At 40.6% G+C, this 17566-nt stretch overlaps 1 protein-coding gene across 3 annotated transcripts in view; it reads right to left on the bottom strand.

The window, feature by feature from the left end:
* LOC119648907 (T-related protein) overlaps nucleotides 1-5454 on the bottom strand; it is a 31638-nt gene extending 26184 nt beyond the window's left edge. For all 3 annotated transcript variants that reach the window (XM_038050812.1, XM_038050813.1, XM_038050814.1), the window contains exon 1: nucleotides 4506-5454. The gene's annotated coding sequence lies outside the window, so the exon portion shown is untranslated. The remainder of the gene's footprint in view (nucleotides 1-4505) is intronic.
* Nucleotides 5455-17566: the final 12112 nt, after the last annotated feature.

Genomic DNA, 17566 nt, shown 5'->3' with positions numbered 1-17566 from the left:
AGGTAGGCAACGATCAAACAGTTGTGCCTTCCAATGCCGATACCTATGTTTCTTTGGTTGGGTACATTTAGAAGACGAATCCTAAATTTGCTGCTGATCATGATATCGTCAATATGATTAGATGGCCATCGCTGGTCAGTAGAAACCCAACTGATCTTGTGTCAAGCCCTGCCCTCGAGCAGTGTGCCGCCGAACATCAGGTGGAGAAATTTGCAGTTGTACAAACCTTTCACCGTTGTTTGTTACCAACATCATGCCATCAAAGTCCCCGGAGAGATCGGGTTTTCTTGTTCATAGGGGGGATGGGGCAGAAACATATTGCTACCTTGTTCCATAGAATAAGCAAGTATGGTAATAGCGTCAACCGCTCTTTCATGATATATATAGTTAGGTCACGATAGCTTTAAATTATATAAGTCAGTCTTATCATGCAATCGATTGAGCTATGCTCTAAGGTTTCGGATGGGTTGCGCTCCCATTCCCTATTTTGATTTTCTGTAAGACTACTCTTAAATACTGAGTTAATTGGGTGGTATCCCCGGCATCCCCCCTATTTTTTCTAAAGTATGTGAATTTTGCTCTATAGCAAGGACTATCGGAATAGGTATTCTATTGTCACTGGATCAGAGATGATCCAGTACGCAGAAGTAGTTGGCTTGCTCTTGTTCATTTGTTCATTGTCTAATTCGAAGTACTAGCTCACACTTTCCGGTCAAGAAAATGGGTAAATTGCATTATAAGCATGGCTCTCAATGCTCCCCATTAGCCTGCTAAGCGACGAATTGCGATTGAAGTAGTCCTACAACAATTGGTCAACAATAGCTGGGAACCATCGCGTTTCTTCTCAAAGAAGATCAGTCCCGCCAATAAAACAATTTCATCATATGGTTGAGCAAAGGAGTTCACAATCTTTACAGATAAGCTTCTAATTTTCGCTTTTCGCTTTTTTCCCCACATTACCATTGCATTTACATTGATTATATCGGACAGCAGGCGATATCCGACATGTGTCCGATTGCTAAAACGTTATTACGAACGTATTGTCTCGCAATGAGGGATTGGAATCAATTATTGATTAGGCAAAGCTTGTCGCATCTCAGTTTGTTAACATCGTGATCGGTTTCGCCATCCGACTTTATATCATTCTATCATTTCGCAAATCTGTTTTGAAAAACGTGCATCACCTATCCTACCCCAGAACAAATGTCCCCGTTCAATTGAGAACACAGATGTACATATATTTGATCGTTTGTCAAAAACGACTGAAGGAATTGGACGCTTGGTCACAATATTTTTCAACAATTAAAAGTGACTCGTTATGTAATCGCGCCAGTCGGCACCTTCTCGTCACCATCATCCAGAATAAAGGTGCATCTGAATCCTACCGCTATACAATATTGAGAGAAACAACGCTAATGCATGACCATGGTAGACCGTTCCTCATTTTGGCCTGAGGTAACATCTTTCCCAGATCATCTAGTTTCCAGAGCATTTTTCGGCAACCGATATCCAAGTTCAGATGCCATCAGGGAAGCCCATTGGAATCGACGTTGTTTCAATAACTTAACAACTTGACACATCAGAACTACGTCATATCATTCTGCAACTAATGGTATAGTGGAGCGTTTTCATCATCAGTTCAAAGCAGCAATACGTTGTCACAATAGCTCCTGGACGGAAATATTATCCGTGGGCTGCTAGGCATCCGCTCAGCTTGAAGCAAGACCTCGGTGCGACCGTCGCAGGTGTTCTATATGGTCAGCCATTGGACGTTCGAGGTAAATTCTCCAACTCAGAATCAAACAAGGAGTACGTCTAATTTGATGAACGAGCTAAGACAATCTGGTGACAACAAGCCATATTTTCGTCCGCGAGAATTTTCCCAAGAAACAACACCAAAAGCGGTACCAATAGACCCAAACCCCTCTCGTTCAAAAAACTCTAATAGTAATAACAAAATCCCGATTGTAAACAAGCTAGAGTGAAAGTGCTGCGATGGTTTGAGACACTTACTTGGAACAAGAAAATCAGAAACTGCCTACTTTAATTAGTGTTTTTCCTACCGACCGGACTTCTTCGGGCAGCATCTTTATATATAAATTAGGAGGAGTGCATGGCGGACACGGGACTCCTTCAACCCTGAAACAAGAACTAGTGGGAGAAAATTTGCCTCAAATTGGTTTGGTAATTCCCAAAATAAAGAATAAAACAGTATCTTTCGACTTTTTACTTGAAAACTAGGTAAGCAAAAACGATTTGGCTAATGTGAAGAAAAAGAATGACAAGTAAGCCGAAATAAAAAACATAAAAAACACTATAAGCCACGAACAACGAACACCGAACGCATAGGTTTGCGGTCCTCTCCGTAACTCCAACTTTGCCGATACAATCAATAAAGAAATCAAGGGACCACCCTAGCTAGGGGTATTAGTGAAAGAACTGGACGATCCTATCTACTTAAAAGATAAAGGGGCGCTGGTGGTGGTCAAGAACTTCCCACAGCATCGAACACGTATGCAGAATGGTGTACTTCTGCATGGTTTGCATCAGACTGTGTGAGAGATTATGTATTAATTGTTATTATATTTTGATTTTGAAATGGAAAATTCTGAAATTGATTCGGAAACTTCTGAAGTTAATGTGTAATATTCTGAAATTCTTCTTTTTCTTCAGTCTTTGTCCCGTCCACAAGCGGAGTCGCCTCATCGTGATCTGTTTCGCCATTTGATTCTATCAAATTCCTGAGCTGGATACAATCGAGAGGCTTTTAAATCATTCATTCAGAATATCAAGCCACCGCTGTTTTGGCCGGCCATTTGGTCGCTTACCATCGACTTTGATGTTCAGACCAATCTTGGCAAGTAATGTTCTGAAATTAGTTTGGAAAATTCCGAATTTGCTTGGGAAGACCCATAATTTGGCTTGGAGAAAAACTGCAGAGCGATTTGAAAATTGTGAAAAAACTGAATCCGGGTGGGAATTATTTGGGTACCCCATTAAGCTCCTTTTTTTAATTGACATTTTTTTATGCTGAGCCTCCGGGTGTGGGCCCCGCAGAAATTCCCCCTGTGTATGTCTAACAAAGTTTTGAGTAAAATGATGAAACCCCAACAGAAGATACAGGTACAGATGGTATTATTGATGAAAATCAGGGAGATCTCTGAATGCGCTAACAATAATATAATAGATTAGGTATTCTCGGCAAATTATGTAATAGAGAAATATATAATATATAAATATATAAGATAACATTAATGTCTATCGGATTTATTTATGGAATATTCATTAAAAAATTATAGTTGCTTTTGGAGAAATATCAATGAAAGTCAGAATGGTAAGCAGGAGACGATGTGAAACAGAATGTATTCATACAAAGTTCCGAAGTAACGATTGAAGCAGGAAGATTGTATGGCTCCTTTTCTAATCAACCTGACGTTGGAGAAGTTTATCTACAGTTTAGATTCATTTAAATAGTGCGTACGTTTAAGACATAAATGTATTGATACGAAAGTAACAACTGTTTCCCGAAATATGGTATTAGTAAATCACTCTGTGGCTGAAAAAGGCAGAACCTTTTGAATATTATCACTTGCAATATTGATTACCGAACTACTAACAAATATGATAGAAACGACATTTTTAATCCTAGATTCAACGGCAAGGGAAATTGGGTTGAAAGTTAACAAATCGAAAACAAAGACCCTAACTTGAACTAGTGCAAACAGAACCTGGTTCTCGGACATTACAACTTGGAGGATTTCGATCACTTCAGGGTGAGTCCTGGCTTGGGTCGAAATGAAAAACGTGAAATTCCCCGGGCAATCTTACTAACAAATGGGATGTATATTGAACCATATATTTTCTATTATGAAGAAAACTACACTGGAAAAATGACTTCAACATATAAAAGATGATTAAAAGACGAGATGAACGAGATGAAGATGAATGACTTATTTCAAGGAAATGTTAGTACCTGTAACGGATGGGCTCAGAATGGCTTATTGAGAAAACTGTTAAGCATGATCTGTATGACGGAACTTTCCGAGCAAAGTTCCCAACCGTATATGGGATGGGCACCATGTAAATGGATGGGCTCAATCGATATGGACAGCAGATCACTTGAGATACTATTTACCCAGATGGTGCGGTCGTCTAACAAAGAAGACTGTAGATAAACTTTCCAAGAAGCCAACGATCAATTTGCTCTGCCAAACCATTGAAGAACAAAAAAAGTGTTTCCTCTCTGTCGAAGGCATTTTTTGATTTAAAAAAAAATGCTTTTTTGATGCCCTGGAAAAAGGCTAACACTATTCTATGTTTTTGGGCTTTGGAAACGTATAGCTTTTAATGAAGTATCGAAATGGTTAAAACAGTATATTAATTTTTTAAATTATCTTATATAAACCGTTCGTAATTTAAAAATCCGAGAATGTTTATTTAATACGAAGTGGTTCAGTAATTCATATATGTATATGCATTATACAATGTAGAAAAGGTATACTTACAGCTTTCCTAACACTTTCAATTTAGTTGACTTCCGTGAAATTCCTCAGTTTATTTAAAATTCCAGATGGTAATAAATAAAACCAAAATCTTGCACTAATTCACGTAAATCACAATAAAATTCATACAATTATCGCAAAAGAATAAATAATAATAAAACACCACGCGTCACACTATCATCTTACAATAAGGTTCTAACAATTCACACTGAAATGACAAAAAAGTAACAACGAGGTATCCACAAAATTCTTCACCTCAACAATAACAACGGCAACAGGTGTGTGATAACGGAAGAATTCAATTATTATCCTCGCATTAATAGTTTCTCAATAATATGTAAAAGAAAAACCGGAAGAACGTATCATACTCTACGTACGCACAAGAGTTAAAAAGCAGACAAACTAAACGGGGGTCTCCGAACCGCAGTAATATTCCTCAGCACAGTTTAAATGTCTTAGACAAACTCTAATTAATTAGTATACGTTTGTCAAATGATTTATAAATAATCACACAAAACACGATGTACAGAGATTAAGGCAGGGTTTTTCGGTGGTTTGGAGTTTCATGGGTTGGCGGAGCTTCGCAGGTGGTGGCGGATATCCTTTTGGAGCTTCGGTAGCACGATAGTCACGGGGAAGTTAGGGTGTTCCGAAAAGCGAGTTAACAAAATCAAGGTAACTTGCAGAGTTTTAAGAAGTTTAGATTCAGAATCGACATTTTATAAAATTTCGAGAGTGTTTCATTGCACCAAGTCCATATGCACTGTACACCGAAAACGCATTTTAAGTACTGCAAATGCAGAGACTGTAGAATTTTTGCAATGTGATTACCTGTTCACGGGCTACTGTTAAACTGTTAATTCAAGTAATTAGGATGATTGCCGCGATCTGAGCGAGCGCGAAAAGTTTATTTAAGACGTTAATGCTAAGTACACCGCGTATAAGTTCACACTCCACGGCCAACTGCACTGCGTTGATTTGAAAAGTGATCTAGGCTAAGCTTCGAAACAATGAACAACTTGGACAGGTATTAAAAATTTGCATTTTTTCACCTCCACTACCACTGGCCAGGGTTCACTATATGCGATTCTATTCCATCAAGTGTATGTGTTTTACCCCATCTTGAGTATTTTATCTTTCATTCACACTCACCTGTTAGATACCTATAAGCACTTTAACGGCAACCACTCCTACTTCAAGTTTTGCCTACCTTATCTCACCTGTACGGCTAAGATGCCCACAATTGGTCTGTTGGAATTAGATGAGAAATATGTGAGTAAGATGAAGAACGCAAGATATCTTTTCTCCATTATACAAATAGTTAGGCCGAAATCGTTAGCGTAATTCGTCTATTGTGTTTTCAAGAGATTTTTTTTTTATTTCTTCATGACGACATATGCAAACATGTTTAATGTTAAAAAATTATCCTTAGTGACCTCAGCGACGATTGTCATAAGTGCTTATTGTTTTTGGAAAATTTAGATAGGCAGAAATCGAAGTGATCAAGCTCATTATAAAGATATTTCCACGAATTCGGATGAAACCAATTAGTTACAATCACGCGAGAACTTCTTTTCCAAGAAAAGTTTAGTTTGAAAAATTCTGCTTTCTAAACAAACACTACAATAAGCCAAAAACAAATCATATTCGTTTCACATCTACAAAGTTTTTAGAGCTGAAATATTTTTTTATAAAAGTAGCTTTCAAATGATCTAATCACAATCACGGATTACTAGGCTGACATTTGTAGAGAACGGACGTGCCTACAAATTAATATTATTAATAAAAAGAATTTAAAATTTAAATTAAATTAAATTAAATGTTATTAATAATATAAAAAGTATATTTGTATTCCATAATTAAAACAATATAATTTTTGATTTGTTATTTAAGTTACCCTTTCACCGAACAATTTTGTCAAAAAATTCGTTTTTTTGATTTGTGTGTTGTTGACGGGAATGAGCGGCGAGCCGCCGACGGACGGGGGACTAGACCAAGCCCCCACCATAAGGTTTAAGGGCCCTCGGATTAGTCGTGGAGTCCGTAACGAGGAGGACCCAGACCTCAGAAGAAACGAAGTAAGGATAGCCAACCTTGAAAGAAGAAACGGCGAGCTGGCGAAGACACTTCAAGATCTCTAAAACCAAATGTCATTATTGATAAAGAAAAATGGAAAGCTTACGGAGCAGCTAATGGCTGTGGAGGCGGGTCCGCCGTCTCCAAGGGTAGCCAGGAAAAAAGTGGACGTCAATTGATGAAAAGAAAAAGCCCAAGAAGGACTGGAAATTTAAAAAATGGTTCGACCGGGGCCATAAGTATCACCCGAAATAAAGGAAAGGGGCAAAGGGTGCCCCCATTTACGTATATGAATTAGGTGGTAGAGATCTAGCCACTCTACCGAGAGAATCCAACTCAAATGTTAAAAAGTAGCGTATTACGGGAGCTCCTCGAGCTAGTGAAGGCTCCTCACTTCACTTATACTCCAAAAAAAGAGAAGGTGCAAACCTTCCTTCTGAAAGGCTTGGATGCGGAGGAAGAGCCCGATGAGGTGCTCCGGGAAACAGGAACTGAGGTCAAGTTCCTCTCAATGTCACGTTTTAGTACGAGAAGATCCATTTTGGAAAAACAAATTCTGCCGCACTTCCTCGTGCAGATAAGTCCGAAGAGCCGGCTGAGGAGCGAAATAGTCCAGTGCCGAAGATGTCAGCGCTATGGCCACACGGCAGTGAACTGTCAAATGACGTGCAATGTGTAAAGTGCAGGAAAGGCCATACCGCAGCCGAAAGTTCGTTGACTAAAGCAGAGGGTAAGGAAAAACCTTCCGTGTCAACTGCAGAAACGGAGGGCATCCGGCTTCGTACCGTGGATGCCCTGCATACCGCAATGATAAGGTCACACGGCAACAGACGCTAAGATCGGTACGAAGGACGAAGGTGTCAGCGGCGTTAAATGGTACCGTCCTTTCGGCACCAGTTCAAGATCCCGTTTGCAGAAGTAGTCCGACAAAGCGGAGCTAAGAAGCCCAAACAAGACGCAAGTGGCGGGATGAACACCATCCTCAATAAAATATTAACCATGTGTAAAAACCTGCAGCATACACTACACGTACACAATACAAAAATCAACAGTATAACAGAATATTGACATAAACAACATGTTCGCTGCTAGATCTCCGGATCATCGCGACTAATGTGAATTCCCTCGTTAGAATCCACCAAAAAGCGGAGCTCCTTGATTTCAATGCCGGCCTGACATTTTCTTGATTTCAGAAACCCACCTTAGTCCGAGCCATTCGATAACATTCAAAGATTTTAAATTCGTGAGGAACGATAGACGAAATTCTGATGGGGGAGGTGGTACCAGAACACTTGTGGGTCCCCATTATCGTTTCAGGCTTATTAATAGCTCTGAATTTGAAACCTTTGAATGTAGGGAGGTCTCTTTCTGTTTTCATTGCCTAGAGGAGGAAATTTATTATTCTGTCAGTCTATGCAGTGGGAAACAATAGAGCCAAATTCAAGTAGGCGTTCCATTCTCTGTTTACGATACTCGAACTGAACAGGCTACATAATTATTATATTATAGCCAGCGACTTGAAAACTAAGCATACCTCGTGGCTAAACGCCACAAACAATCCCAGAGGAGTATTCCTCACATCTTAGATAGAGCAATATCAGATAGAGTATAAATGCAAATTATACGGGTTAGAGAGTCCAACCTGGACCAGGGCAAATTCCTATTTGGATTTGTGCATTGCTGACGCGCGCATGAACTTTAATTTTAGGAATCCTCAACGGAAACTACAGACTCTTCCTTACGATAGTGACCATAACGCTATTCTCATTGAGGTTCTGTTTGATGGACGAAGAGTTCGCCTTCTGCCGATGGACAGTGGCATCCACAGGCTGAACAGATTGGAAAAAATTCCAAGAGGGGTTTCTTCGGGGATATCGAGAGGAATGCCCGCCTCTTGATGGGGAAACGATAGTACACTTGCGCCAGGTGACAGGAACTTGAGCAACGAAGAAATACTGCAGTATCTTCTCAAGCTGGAAAATTGACACTGGATACAATTGAACAAGTCGTCCCTAAGATTCAACTTCACAATAATATGGAAGGATATGAAATTGCAGCCATAAAACGGTCCTCTGCTCACTCGCGTCAACAAAATCTATCGGAGGTATAAGGACTATCATCATCCCATATTGGTTGAGTTCAAATCACTTGTTAAGATCGCGCGGGATCTTATCCGCCAATATTACATAAATGAAGTGAACTCCCAATGGCGGGAGAAGTTAAAGGGTATTTCACCAAGCGATACAGATTCCATGTTTACAAAGATAAATATGTTATTCCGGAAGAAGTCACGAGTAACTGTGTCGAGAATTAAAGTCGGTGGCAGCGAGATACAACACCTTATTGACTCAGGTATAGACACGAATGGTGTAACTGCTGATGCGCAAGGCAATTACATCGTAATGAATGATGCTCTAAAACTCGAACTTATAGGGGAGCACTTTGAATCGGTGCATCGGCCCAGAACGAACTTAGGGCCAACGCGACTTTCGGAAATTGTAGAACGAGATGTCCATAATTTCAAATATAGCCTGAACGGCACCACAGTTCTCCAATTTAGCTCTGCGTTGCAGGCTGATCTCATACCGAGTGATAATCTGCTTGATTACTTTGTCTCATGTGTAGAGTTAACTTCCATATTCAGAAGAGTAAACAATAAGAGATCATCCGGTATGGATGGCATTCCCAACGGGGTCCTCAGGCATTTACCAGACATTGCCATTCGTAATTATTACATTTTGTTCAATAATTTATTGAACAATTCCTTCTTTCCAGGACAATGGAAGAAAGCCCGAGTATTCCCGATTTTAAAGAGAGGGAAGGATACTTCCAGCCCTAAGAGCTACCGCCCAAACAGTTTGCTGCCTAACATCAGCAAGGTGTTTGAGGTTTTGGTATTGACAACCTTGAACGGGCATATCAAGAAGAAGGAATTATTGCCGAATGCGCAATTTGGATTTCGATCTGGACATTCGACACTATATGCAATAACGAAGGTAACGTCTGCTATTTGCTGGCGGATTAACAATGGTGAGTGCATAGGCGCTTGCCTTATAGACATGGAGTAGGCCTTTGATACCGTCTGGTTGGATGGACTGATTTTCAGGCTCCTGAAGAATGCCGAGTCTTAATAGGACTGCTTCGTCAAACTATGAGCACTATGTAACTAATGAAGTGATGTATGCAGCTGCTGCTGTGCCGAGAATTGACACAGTTAATGTCAGATTGATTCGGAATCATATAGTGCGATCTGCTTCGCATGGTGAAAACCCTTGGTGATGGGTATTTTGAGAAAACTTACACGACAGGCTTCATTCCTCCCGAAGCGTTCGTGCATCTTGATAGGAATGGCCTAATTCTTGATTCTGCCGGTGATCCGGTTATGTATCATACACATAGATGGGCCACGGACAAAAGGATAGAATACCCCTCGAACTGGGGGCTCCGGGATTCGACTGGAGATACTCCAGAGCGAAAGCAATTGATATTAGGCGGGATGAAAAAGAGAAACCCTGGTACTGGTGGCTGCGGGATGCCGGCTAGTGGCGGCCGTGCCCAGTTCTGCCATTTGTTTCTTGGTGGGACTTTGTAAATACTATAAATATGTTACTTTCATGTGTTGCTTTCATCTCGGGTCGTTATGAATTATATACTTTTTGTTATATTGTATTGTGCTCATTTCGCTCATCAAAAAAGAAAAAAAAATTGTGAATTATAAAAATATCTTTAAATACATATATCACTCATTCTATTAGCTTTAAGATAAATCAATTGTATATATTTTTGTACTAGCCTTAAGAATATGTTTAAATTTCAGAAGTAGTTTTTAAGATGTAAAGTGCAGAATTAGGTTAGGGATTTTTTTATAATTTGTTTGTTCGTCAATAAGACAAAGCTAACCTTGTTGGGTTTTTGACCCTTTCCCGATAACTTACATATTATTTTTCAATGTAATGAATTTTGTTATATTAATTATAGTTTGTTATTTATTAAAAAAAACTTTGAGTGCCCACAGTGGCCATAATGTTTATTCCATTTTTCCTTGTTAGATTATAAGATTGTTTTTTCATTCATTTTTCTCGATCTATATTATTAATTGGTTTAAATAAAAATGATTTTGATAATGAAAAATGAAATCAAATCATAGAAAGATTTACAACCACCTATTGATCTGCACTCCCTTCTATTTGCATCCTTTTTGCGTGGACTCTTTTTCATAGTTCAATTTCGCTCGTATGCTTGTACATCTCTATAGTCATACAGGTTTTTGTGGGAACCTTTTGTTTTTCCAGCCACTACCAAAGCACCTCACAACCAGAACTCCACTTGGATCACAATATCATCTTTAATAAGCCTTTCCTAGACACCACACTATGTGCTACACCTTAGTTCCCTACTGCTACATTAAAGGTGCTTGCCTTAGTTCTTCTTAAAATCCTGTCTGCAACCAGATTTCGGAACTCACACTTCACACTGAACTACCCATTTAAAATAGTTATATTATGGAGTATGCGCAAATTCTTCAGTTGCGATCTGCTCGAAGTACTCTCGCCATCTATCCATTGCGGCTCGACAATTGGCTCTTGTCATTAACGCAACATAAGTGTTTAATATTCTGTGTGCATTCGTTTCGGCTTTTGGCAAGTCGATACAGATCTCTCTCGCCATCCTGAGTCTGCAGTTTATCGTAAAGATTTTTGTAATGGTTCGCTCGAGTGACAGCAATCGCTTTCTTTGCTTCCCGGTTGACATTCTTATAAATTTGCCAATTGGCGAACGTTCTATCGTGGTGAAATTTGTGGTAGAGACGTTTCTTTTCACGGACTTTCATTTCAACATCGTCATTCCAAAATCAAGTATCTTGGTTAACGTACCGCTTACATGGCTTGGTGAACGCGTAAGTGAGATAATTTCTTCTTTCTTCTCACGAAATTGACACAATTCAATGCGCAGCGGGCCCCATGGTCATTAAGGTGGCCAGCAATGATGATATAGTCGTCAGGAGGCACGTGACGAGTCTTTTTATCGAGAAGTTGCCAAAAGGCATCTTTCTCGGCACCAGGTCGGCCTGTCTGTGGTGCGTTTATGGTGAAGAAGTGAATAGTGTGATCAGCTGATATAATGGTAAGCTTCATCAGCCCATCATCAAATCGCTTCAATGGAACCACGGAAATCCTGTGAGCTGGCAATGCCAACACCGTATTGAGTGTGTGGGCTACTAAAATAGAGAAGTTTATATCCATTTTTGCCACGTTCGCGTTCTATGCCGCAGCTTTTGGCATGCGACCATCAGGTTTGTTGTAGAGGGTAGATATAACTGTGCTTTTTCCGAAGGGCTCTTGCGAGTTCCTCGGTCTTTCCAGTTAGGGTGCCAACATTTAGCGTACAGACACGTATTTATTTTGCTCGGACTAAATTACTTACATCCTGAAGCCGTCCATGCGTCAAGAACTCATGCCCATTTACGACAGGACCAGGGCCCGTCCTGCCGCGTCGACTTAGCGTTTTTCCGAGGCTTGTTACTCGATTCGATCATCCTGTTTCTAATTTTCTTGATCGACCTGTCGCAGGACCTGCGACCAAGAGAGATCAGGTAGGATTTAGCATAGTGAAATAACTCCAACTATACTTTATTTATCTCTTTCCCTGATCTCAGTATTTTATTTTTGTTTTACTGAAGATAGTACAGAGTACGTTGCCTTAAATCCTCCTCCTTTACCTGGGCTTGGGACCAGCATTCTATGTTAACACCATGGCGGAGTTTGAACTACCCATTTTATTATTGAGGAACAAGAAACCAAAGGTGCGAATTCGCAGGCAATTGTAATCTCCAGCAAAGGAAATCTATCGTATGCGTAAATACTGGAAAAGGTGAAATCTGACCCCGACCTAAAAGAACTAGACGGAAATGTTATCATAGTCCGGAGGACCCATAAAGGTGATCTCATGTTTGAGCTGAAAAAATCCAGCTTGGGAAAAACTGACGGCTTTCGTAACCAAGTTATAAACTCACTTGGGGAGAATGCCATGTTACGTTTCAAAAAACATGAGATCTATATACAGTGCAACGATCTCGATGAAGTAACATCCAGAGAAGATTTGCACTGCCTTGAAGCAACAATTCAAGTTGGAGGAATTCGGGGAAGCCTAAGAAAAGCTTATGGTGGTATTCAAACGGCCGCAATGCGACTGCCAGTGGAGGCAGCGTAGAAGTTGTTTGCCGTAGGGAAGGTGCGGATTGGGTGGGTTGTTTACCGACTAAGGGATCTCTCTAAAGAAGTGCTTCCAATGCCTAATGTTCCGGCACTTCGCGAAAGTGTGGTGGAAGGAAGAGCTTGGCTGTCGGACGCACGCCGGTGTAAATCATGGCAGCCATGACATCGAAAAACAATTTTTGACAACAAAAATTATTTTTCGGTAAGAATAAAATTTATTAATATTATAAAGGATAATCTTATTTAACTTATAAAGTTAGCGAAGACTTTACGTACAGTGACCACCAGGCAATCACCTTTGATCTATGGAGCTACAAGGCAGAAGACCCGCACCCTGAAAGCCGAAATCCAAAAGAACATCAGGATGTTTGCAAAAGTGACGGATGGACAAACATTCATGGAAGTGTGGCTAGACCTCCCTAGCAAAGCAGGCGCCTCCACGGAAAAAGGTCTCCATGCCGCACAAAGCATCTCTAAAACATGTCACGCGTCGACGCCTAGGAGATGATCATCCCTCATTATAAGACTCAATTATTGGTGGAATAGTAAATTTGCCAGCCTTCGATCGACTTGCCACCGAGCTAGACGAACGGCTCAGAGTAAGAAGGAATGTTTTAAGGAGCTCTGTTGAGAAGCGGACATAAATCCGTGTGGTATAAAATCATGGCAGGACGATTCAGAGGCCGTTTATCGCCGCAGATCACATACCCTATCCTCTTGTTGAAAATAATCCAGAGACAATTTCCCCCAGCAAGAGGGGGTACTGACACCTTCCATTGCCTCCGGAATGTGATGCCGATTTCACCAGTCACCAGGGATGAGCTGCTCGAAATCTGCAGTTGAATAGGCGACAGCAAAACCCAAGGCCTGGACGGCATACGAATAAGGCCCTCAAACTTGCCGTCAAATGTAGACCGGATATTTTCGCGGAGTTGTTCGAAGCGTGCATATACGAGGCTATCTTTCCTGCACCATGCAAGCGGCGGAAGCTGGTGTTGCTGCCTTAGACTGGCAAATTTCTAGAGGAACTGTCCTCCTATAGACCCATATGTCTTACAGACACTATGAAGAAAATGTTAGAGCCGGTAATTTATAATTGATTACTCCTAGTCGTCGTGAGCCAAGGAGGCTTTTCAGATTGGCAGTATGGGTTCCGTAAAGCCAGATCAACCATTGATGCCATCAAAATTGTTACTGGCTAGGTCGAAAATGTAGTCCATGGAAGGGGTTGTACCATCATGATGACCCTGGACGTGAGAAATGCATTCAACTTGGTCAATGGAAACCTTATACGAAAATCTTTTGCTCCCACCTATTGCTATTATCGATAACTACTTGCAAGAACGGACGCTCTGTTATAATACAGATGACGAACCCAAAGAGTACGTTGGCCGGAGAATGGTGGCCTTCCATTAGGTTTGGGGTATGATCAATTCTATGATCGCAGCCATCCAGGATAAACTGCAAAAAGCAGAAGAAGTAGGGAAGTCGCGGTTGCGCACCTGCCGGGTAGGCGGAAGGAGGTCTAGCTAAAGTAAGCTAACTCCGTCCCGTGGTGGTGGTTTTCACGGGATAACGGGGAGTCGGGGTGGTTTTAGTGAGTAAAAATCCCACACTCTGGCCAGACCAGAGTTTTTTCAAAATGAACACCTCCTCAAAAAAAGAAGACACGCCGACATTAAATCGATTTTAGTAAGGTTTAGTTTTAATAATTGAAGGACGCGATCATTGAAATGAGGCAGTTGGACGTAGATGTTCTAGGAAGCCAAGGGACGAAACCGGCTATAGCGCTGTGGAGAAGAATGGGCCCGCTTGAAATATTCGCTTTTTGGTTCTCACCAATTTTTTTGAGATTTTCTAACAATTCAAAAATATTCATACTCTGCAGATTTATTGAGATTAAAGGTCAACATTAGCATTCATTCCTTGCCATATTAAAAATACAAATAAAGAGATTCCCCTTACGAGGCGCTTAGCAACATTTAATATACCTGAATTTACTGATGTATATATAGAACTGTTAACATTTACCATTTAAAAACTAGACTTGATGTTATAGAATCGATTATAAATCTATAAAATCATTGCCTACGTTTACTTAAATATAATGAAGAATAGAACCAATTAGCATGGAATACCTTAACAAAAAGTAAATGACGAAACACAAACTATCATAAAGTAGATCAAAAGCACCTGTAAATGGAAATTCTGAATTTCGAAGGTGAATATCCGAAGTTGTTATTTGCCTATTCACGCAATTTGAAAATTTTCTTAAGTGGCTCTGAAGATACATATTCAAATTGTATGTATGGACAATATTGTACATAGAATGTACCTATACACACGTGAACTTTATGCGTTGCTATGCCGAATTTCTAGTGAAAAGCAACAAACGTGGTAAACAAAATTATAAAGATGAAGTTTTTTTCAGCAGCAACTGAGTGGTCTATTCGATCTAGAGCAGAGTTTGTCTTGAGAGTTAGAGGTGCTTTGTGCGTATGTGTACAATATATCCCCTATATAATAAATGTATGTAATAACCGAATGGAAGTTCTTCAAAAATATGGCTAAATTATAGAGAAGATTAGTAGTAACCTTTGAAATTGTAGATCGATCAAAGAATTTGGTTTCTGTACGTTTTCCACCTCTACCAGTTATTGTCACATACATAAACGACACGAGAAATGTTTTACTGCAAAATTTAAAGATATACAAATGGGTTAAAACATCAGAATATTGCAACATCTTTCGCACGGGCGAAATGGTATCTCCAGCACAAGTCATTGGTAAAGCCAACGGTGACAGTAGCGAGCGTTAGATACTACTGAAGAAGATTCGGTAGACTGTTTCGACATGGCCATTGAACAGAATTGTTTAACGGAAACTACCGTTACGCCATCATCGCAAACGTAACTACTGAAATAATGCAGGTTGGAACGCACCAAGGAGTGATGGTCGAGGCGGTTGAGCGCCAGCCACTCGATTTCGTTACCTCGGTTTCGAATCCTCTCTTTATGCTGTCCCGTTGCTCTAAGCTTTTCATTTGCTCAGCATTAATTGTAATGATAATAAAACTACAAACAGAGAATTTAGATCCACCTGCTTTCCATTGATTTAGAGAATGCTTTCAGCAGTATCAACGAAGATTGTATCTGGAGTGCTCTGTGCGAGACACAATAAGCTACTGTCAAATGAACATATGGTCAAGCAAAGGGGATGTGTTGTATGAGGATAATCTGTAGGAAAAATAAAAGATCTAACTTTTATCGGCGACTTGTGGTATTCTTGAAAAGGGTTCACCTAGAGGCCCCACATGGAAGCCATTGAAAATGCTCCACGTAAATTGGTAACAAGTTCAACTTGAGCTATTATAACAACCCAGAGTATGTTAAGTAGCGTAGCCATGTAAATGAACCCGTACAATTCCCCATTTTTCCCAATAATAGGTTGGATCTGGGGCAACCTGAGAGACTCTCAAGCAATCATCTACAGTTTTAAGCCATCGCTGTTTCGATCTGTTTTTTGGACACTCCCATCGAATTGGATGTTGAGGCCAATCTTAGCTAGTAAGTTCTTCTCAGCACGAACTATAAGTCTTTTGGATATACATATATTGATACGGTGATCCTTTCTTTGGTAGTCGGATGGTGTTTTACCTTCCTCAAAACTTGAGTGAAGAACTCACTGAACCAGAGTATTCAATCTTACCTTTTCGTTTTAAAAAGCTTAGCTACGATGCCGTCAGATCCTGTTGCTTTTGCCAATTTCATTTCATTGATTGCTTCCTCGACTTTTGCGGAGCAGATAAATGGATGAGCAAATTCTTCGGTTAAAATCCACTCACAGTACTTTCACCATCCGCCCGTCGTATCTCATCGGTCGGTAAGCAAAGTACTGGTCTTATCGTTAATACAACAGAAATGTTCGATATCCTGAGTATGACGATGTCGATTCGATGCGGATCTCTTATTTATGGTAACTTTGCCGGCGAAGATGAACTTGTGATAAAGCCATTTCTTCTCATGGACCTTCATTTGGACACCATTATTTCAAAGCCAAGTATCTCAGTCGATGAAACGGCTTGGTGATCCAAGGGTTCCGTAGACCGTTTTGTTGATGCGAAGTATAAGGAGGCCGGTACTGTCGACGAGCGATTAGTGAGGAATATAACAGCAAACGCTCTCAAACGCAATCGATCTCAAGACGAGGTCGAACAAAAACACAACGGAGCAGAGTAGGCAAGAGCTCGGACGCTAAGCAACCTCTGGAGAAAGGTAACCAGCAACAGCCAGCTAACGAGCCACGAACTGCGAAACCCTTCAGCGACGTGTCCAGGAGCCACTTACGTGTGGCTAACGGCAAACTACCTCCAGAGGCGTGGCCCAACATTGAGGTCAGGCTGCCAGAGATGATCATTGAATATCTTCTGGATGCCACAGGTGAACACACGGGATTTAATCCTTGCTTTGATTCCTTTCAGGTGGTCCATGGGATCAAACTTTTCTGCTTTTTATGAAAGAAGAGTGCATGAAAAAGCTAGGCTATAAAATCCGGTTCGGGGTCAGGAACGCGCAGACAAAGTAGGCGATGAGGTCATTGGTCCAAGGAAAACGCACTTTGAACCAATGAACCATATCAGCATAAAATTCAAAAAAGTGGTTGACGGTTTCGTCTAGTTTAGAGGCAACTCATCAGATGCTGCCTCACCTCTGCGCCGGGAGCAGCGTGATCGAAAGTGGCTACGGTGGTAATTGCTCCTTTACGAATGATATG

The sequence above is a fragment of the Hermetia illucens genome, chromosome 2, assembly GCF_905115235.1.
Source record: "Hermetia illucens chromosome 2, iHerIll2.2.curated.20191125, whole genome shotgun sequence".
Taxonomy (NCBI): Eukaryota; Metazoa; Arthropoda; class Insecta; order Diptera; family Stratiomyidae; genus Hermetia; species Hermetia illucens.
Note: the sequence above shows the minus strand (reverse complement) of the source record. Positions and strands in the feature narration are given on the sequence as shown.